Here is a 7,203-nt window from a genome sequence, read left to right as displayed (position 1 = left end):
AAAATGGATGATTTTGCAAAAACTAGAGAATGGGAGAAGTATCACAATCCAAAAAATCACCTCCTTGAGATGGTAACTTTTTCCTTCTACTGATATATACTTTAATTATTCCGTATTAGTTTTTTTATTTTATTGACTGTATAGCTTTATAAAACTTATTAAGGAAATGATATAAGTAACATTTGCATCTACAACTGACGATAAAAGATTGATCATAAGGATGTCTCTCGAGAATTATGCACTTGTCTATAAGGGTGACTCTCGAGAACTAGTCACGCTGTCTATTTTGTTGCTTAACTGCAAAAATAATGATGAATTGGGTCCAATGAAATGAATTGAATCATACTACTACAAGACAAGCATAAACTTCTCAATCGGGAAGCCCATCATCTCTGACACTCACAACTCATTTTCAGATAGAGTCGAGTAAGAAAAAGGTGCGAAAAGATTGGTGCACATATACCCGTAAAAGGAACTTTTTGGGTGCTCTATGAAATTTGGTCACCAGCTTGGGACATTATAACTTATCTAGAAGCTATGAACAAGATCGAAATGGTTGGAGTGCTGTAAAATTTTGATGACGAAGTAGGTGTGACGGTTGCACTGCAAGTTAAACTCCCAAGCTTCAATAATGTATTCCGCCGTCATCCAACTCATAGGATATACCCAAGGCAAGAATTTTTCAAGTTCTCGCATTAGGTAGCTTTTCATTTACTTATAGATGAAAAGGAGAAGCAGGTTTATCAGAGACCAGTAGATCAACCTTCATCAAGAGTTACTGACCTTATCAACCAATTAAGGATGATGAATGGAGGAGAACGCAAACGGAACGAACCTCCATCTACAAAAATGTTTCATGTTCCTCATCAGATTAAAAGAATTACAAAAGATAGACGGGTCAATCGTGATCTCGAGCTTACTCCAAGTTTGGTTCAAAGTGCTCTGGATGATATGGATGGAATGTACGCTCCCACTTCTCAATACAGTAGTAGTGGTGCAGCTGACGAAGCAAAACAAGCCTCCAAGGATTGTAATGAAGCGAAGAGAGTAGAGATTGTTAATGAGAAGGACCCTTGTGTGGTAGATATGAGTGTCCCAGTCGTATATTTCTATCACTTTGACAAAGACAGAGTCGAAGCATCATTCTGAGAAAAGGAGGTATGGGCACTTTATGATGACTATGGAATATTGCCCTAGAATTATGCACTTGTCCATAAGGTTGTTTTTCGAGAACCGTTCAAGCTGTCTATTTTGTGGCTTAACTGCGAAAATAATGACGAATTGGGTCCAGTGAAATGGATTGAATCATACTACTACAAGACAAGCGGAAACTTCTCAATCGGGAAGCCCATAAACTATGACACTCTCAACTCATTCTCACATATAGTCGAGTGGGAAAAAGGTGCAAAAGGATTGGTGCACATATACCCGAAAAGGGAAATTTTTGGGGGCTCTTTGGAAATTGGTCACCAGCTTGAGACATTATCACTTCTCTAGAAGCTATGAACAAGTTCAAAATGGTTGAAGTCCTGCAAGATTTTGATGAAGAAATAGGTGTGACGGTTGCACCGCTAGTTAAACTCCCATGATTCAATAATGTATCCGCCGCCATCCAACTCATAGGATATACCCAAGGCAAGAATTGTTTAGGTTCTCGCTTCAAGTTGCTTATAGGTGAAGAAGGTGAGACTGCTCCTAAAGGTTTCCTTGGAGCTTGATCCAGCAACTTTGACACTAGAGCTTCTTAAAGTTTTCACCGAGGACGAGATGGAAGAAGTGGAGAATGCAGTCGATAAACCAAAGAAGCATGTTGATGAGGTACTAGAAACTATTAACAGTAAATGTTTTGTGCTTGTATGTAAATAACAATATTTTTTTTTTAATGAAAAAATGTTATGAGTAAGGGTAAATCAGAATTTGTTTTTTTGTTATGAGAATGCTTGTATGTAAATAACAATATTTTTTTTTTCAAGGTATTCAGTTGCACACTTTTATTTTTTGGGTACTATTATTTCAAAAAAAGAATATTAGGTATTAAACGTCCAAATAAAAATTATATAGGGTATTTTCCCCGGTTTATTTATCTTTTGGATATACATGTTTTTAGTCATTAAGTAATTTAGCCCTAAATTATAGACTTGCTCACGGAAAAATAGCAAAAATCAACCTAGACTATTTGCTGGTGGTATTATTATACCCATACGATACCCGACAAATACCAACCTAAACTCACAAAAGTTCAAATTCCACACCTAAACTATATGAACTCAACCAAAATCAACATATACCGAAACGGTGTTAGTTAACCACTTAACGGCGATGAGACAGCCGACACCGTGGCAATGACGGAACATCGGAGTTGAGTAAAATGATGTCGGTTTGTGAGTTTAGGGTTCTCGAATTGAAGATTTGATAAGTGTTTGTTTAGGATTTTTTTGATTTGAGAACCCTAAACTAACGAAACGACGTCATATTACTCAACTCTGATGTTCCGTCATTGCCACGGTGTCGACTGACTCATCGGTTTTAAATGGTTAACTAACACCGTTTTGGTATATGTTGATTTTGGCTGATTTCCATATAATTAATGTCGGGAATATGATTTTTTGTGAGTTAGGTTGCTATTTACCGGGTATCGTAACTATACAAAGATAAACACATGTATTTTTCTTCTCGCCAAAGAAGTCGACTCAAAAGACGAAACCAAAAGAAATTGTATATTTCCTTGGCTCTTTGGAGTGTCCGTTGTTATTATCATTGTTTGGAAACGTTCCTCTTGCTGGAAAACAATTTGCCGGTTTATTTATATGCTTTATCTCTCTTGGAAACAACCATGGAGAAAGGGTCTACTTATAGATGAAGTCGAAATAGAGAGAACTTGTGTATCGGTTATTACTCCTAGTACCAACGAGAGACGGCTTGAAGTTATATTGTTGAAGGAGGGATCAATATATTGGGTCTTTCTTTCGAATATATTTCTAAAATCATGGTAGGGTTTGGTTAAGGAGATGCAGAAGACACAATTGACATTAATAAAGAATATGCAGTGAGGATATTGGAGTTTTATTATATGGGAGATAGCCAAAAACGAAGATCGCTTAAGATGCCCCCAATATTTCAAATGTTATGTTTCATAACCATCTCAAACAACAAATTCAAATTTTCTTTTAACTAGAGTAATGCAAAAAGCATAGAGGATTTTCATCTATAAGATGTTAGCCTTTTACAAGTGTACGGAGAGGGGACTTAGCATATTTAGTATGTTGCATGTAAGGCTTTCGTTTAGAAAGCATGGCACTTCCACTTCTTTGTTAAAATTGTGTTCAATTTCCTTATTTGTTTCAATGGTTGTATGAATGGTTTTATGTATCATGTAAACTTTTATGATATAAATTAATTGATTTGTTGTGGAAAAAATAAAATTTGTCGGGTATCATAGATTGGGTATAAAAATACCGCTAGCAAATAGTCTGGGTTGATTTTCGCTATTTTCCCACTTGCTCACTAAGCTATTTTAACACTATAAATAGGTGACCTTAGCTATTTTTTTGTAATAGGCTTTTTGAGAAATAATATGACGATATCTTTTTAATCCTCTTTAGTTCTCATTTTCTTAGTTGTTTTTACTGTATCAACATTAAACACCAAGATAACTATATAGAGATATAGTTTACAACATATTATCAACACGATGTCTTTACTGTTGGAGCTTTTACGAGCTACGTAAAATTTCTATTTTTTATTTTATATCTATAGAACATAATATTGTAGACATCGTAAGACTATATATGCCTTTATGCGGATGATTGTTATAAGTGGTAGGCTTTGCCTCCTTTACAATCAAATATATAGCTATGTCATTTCCGGTTAGATCGTTAGATATATGTTAGGCTCTGCCTCTTTCAAGATCAAATAAAAGCTATATCTTTTTCGGAAAGATGATAGGCTCTGCCTCCTATATAATCAAAATGAAGGCTATAGTTTCTAAAATACTTTTATGTATTTATGTTTGTTTATTAGTAAAATAAATAAATATATACATATATGTGTTATATTATATGAGATTTAAAGACAATGAAATAGTTCACTAAAAATAATATATATATATATATATATGTGTGTGAGAAACATGTCAATATATTTTTAGGGCTAAAGTAATTGGAAGGTTTAGATGAGTTCATCTGTCAACTTCCAAAAGCCTAGGATTCATCATTATCGATGACTAGTGTTCTCCAAAGTCTCAATAAAACATATAGACTTTCAAAGACATTTGTCTTAATAATTTATTATATTGAGAAAAAAATGTTTCCGGTATCGAATATCTAACCACAACTATAGACACACAGGTATATGATTTTATAATACAAAATAAAGATGGTAAGATAATAGAAACGTGAAATGCTTAAAGCACAACATAACCGCTCAAACCATCTCAGTCAAAAGATGATATTAAATATTATTAAAATTTATAGAAAGGAAAAAGAAGAGTATTCAAGCATTGTATACATCCGGTCATATTTTCGAGGTGACATTTAATTGTGTTTATTAAAGATCATTTATATTTCTGATAATTATTATTTACGGAGTGGAAGGTTGTATACCTCTTCCTTAATTATGTTGTAGGCTGTGCCTCTAGAATTATAGAGTGTTGGTCTCAGAAAAAACGACTGAAATCGTTAATGAAAAATCTAAAAAGTAAAGAACGAAGAAGGTGACTCTTTCGTTTATGATTTTAGTTTTGTTTTTTTCTTTTGATTTAAATTTTTTTTTATAAAATATATGTGACATGTTTATTGGTTTACATAAGAGGAGGTGAACGAAAGCAAAGATAAATGTCTTTAGTTTCTTATGTTTTAACTATGACAGTGGGCTCACGAAACAGTCAAGCAAATACATTTCAACTACGAAGACAAAATGATTTCTTGATATGACTCATATGCTCTGTTGAGAAGAAACTATAGGAGTTTACAAGCACAAGGGATTGCGCTTTCAAGCCTTCGTATGTCTACTAGAAACTTATTCAAGAAATGTAACTATTTTTTTAGAGTTCTTACAAGATAAACTTAATTGTATGCACCTCGACCATGCCACCATACTTGTCTAATATTCTCTTCAATTATAACTTATGAAAAACTGCAAATCATCTAAACACCAACAACAACAGCATCGTTCTCAATATCAAGCATCGTCTTAGGCTTTCCTCCACCATAAACTCGCGTACAATCAACAATAGAAGCTACAGAATGAAACAGAATATCATCTACAATGTCAGCAGGCGGCGGCTCTACTAAGAGAATAGTGTACTTTCTCGACTTCAAACCCCGAAAAACCCCGTTTCAACAACAACAGCGTCGTTCTGTTTTCCGACAACCACTAGACTCTCATCAATGTTTGCATGGACAATAGTAAGGAGGTCTATGGACATTGTCCAATCAGTCGATGGTTCGTACCCAAAAACTATATATCAACACATAGAAGAGTGTTATGTCCGAGACAAGCTAACAGGAAACTAGACGAGTTATCAGGCCTTGCATACAAGTGTTAAAAGAGGAATTTAAGTATGTGAAAAATGTAATTTAAATCCCGAACTCACACATTTTGGCCATTTTAATCCTCCATTTTCACTGTGGCCATTAAAATCATAAACTTCTTGTTGACGTTATTTTTAAATCACTATCTTCTGTTGACTGAGCCAGATTGAGCATGTCGTCAAATCAAATTCTCTAACAACGTAGTTAACAACCGTTTATGATCATTAATCGATCTCTTTTAAGTCGAAAAATGAGAATCACAAGGACAAACGACGTCGATTTGGGAATTGAGGTATTTCGTTTAAGGCAGCACGACGTCGTTTGTCCTTGTGATTCTCATTTTTTTTACTTAACAGAGATTGATTAACGATCCTAAACGGCTGTTAACTCCTCTATTAGAGATTTTTTTTTGACAACATGCTCAATCTAGCTCAGTCAACAGAAGATAGTGATTTAAAAATAACGCCAAGAGGAAGTCTATGATTTTAATGGCCACAGTAAAAGTCGAGGATTAAAATGGCCAAAATGTGTGAGTTCGGGATTGAAATTACATTTTTCCCATTTAAGTATATAAGACTTCACCTTTTACGTCTTCATCTTCTTTCAAGAATTCCATATCATAGTGTGAAATTTCACTTTGATTGTGGTTCAGTTTGTCACCAAACGCCCGGATTTCCAAATCTCCATTGAAACCCATTTCATGAAGAGCTGATTCGAAATTTTCATATATTAATTGAAGATCGGCACCACTAGGGATTGGATAGTACTCATCCAAGTTCTAGAACAAGAGTGTTCTATGCACTTAACAAAGCATTAAACACAGATTCTAAAGATTATTTTTCTATTTACAGATCGATCACATAGAAATCTAAACAACAAATTTCGGGGTTAGAGATGGAGACACATCTTACCTTCGAAACATAGGATCTCGGTGAAATCTTCGTCCATGATTCGAACGGAGAGAGGATTGAATGCTTTTTGGCTAAGTTAGGGTTAGATTAGGGTTTCGAATGTGTCTTACAGTTACGGATGGGAGAAAGAGGAGAGCCTTTGTGGCTTTTTATTTGGGAAAATGTCATTTAAATCACAAACATTCAAATTTTGGTCATTTAAATCACGAACTTTCTATGTGGCCATTCAAAACATGAACTTATCGTTAACTTATTTTTTAAAACATCATCTTTCGTTTATCAAGCTGAAATGAACATCATATCCTGAAATCCGTTAACAGAGCAGCTAGCCATCGTTAATCATATTTGTTAGTGAGAAATGACGTCGTTTAATGCTAAAACTATATCTCAAAATCATGATTCTAACGTCAGAATCCAAAAATCAAATCCCTAATTTCTCACTTTTTCCCTTAAACAACGTCGTCTCTTACTAATAGAGATAGATTACTGATGTCTAAATGTTTGTTAGCTGTTTTGTTAACAGATTTTTGAATATGATATTCATTTTGACTTAGTCAACGAAAGATGATATTTTAAAAACTAAATCCACGAAAAGCTTATGTTTTGAATGGCCACATAGAAACTCCGTGATTTAAATGGTCAAAATTTGAATGTTCGTGATTTAAATGACATTTTCCCCCTTTTTATTTCCTCTATCATATGTGCCTGTCATGTTTTTAGCCGTTAGATCTGTGGCTTTTTGCAACCTTCGGATCTGCCTC

Source organism: Capsella rubella, unplaced genomic scaffold, assembly GCF_000375325.1.
Source record: "Capsella rubella cultivar Monte Gargano unplaced genomic scaffold, Caprub1_0 scaffold_5, whole genome shotgun sequence".
In the NCBI taxonomy this organism is placed as follows: Eukaryota; Viridiplantae; Streptophyta; class Magnoliopsida; order Brassicales; family Brassicaceae; genus Capsella; species Capsella rubella.
Note: the sequence above shows the minus strand (reverse complement) of the source record.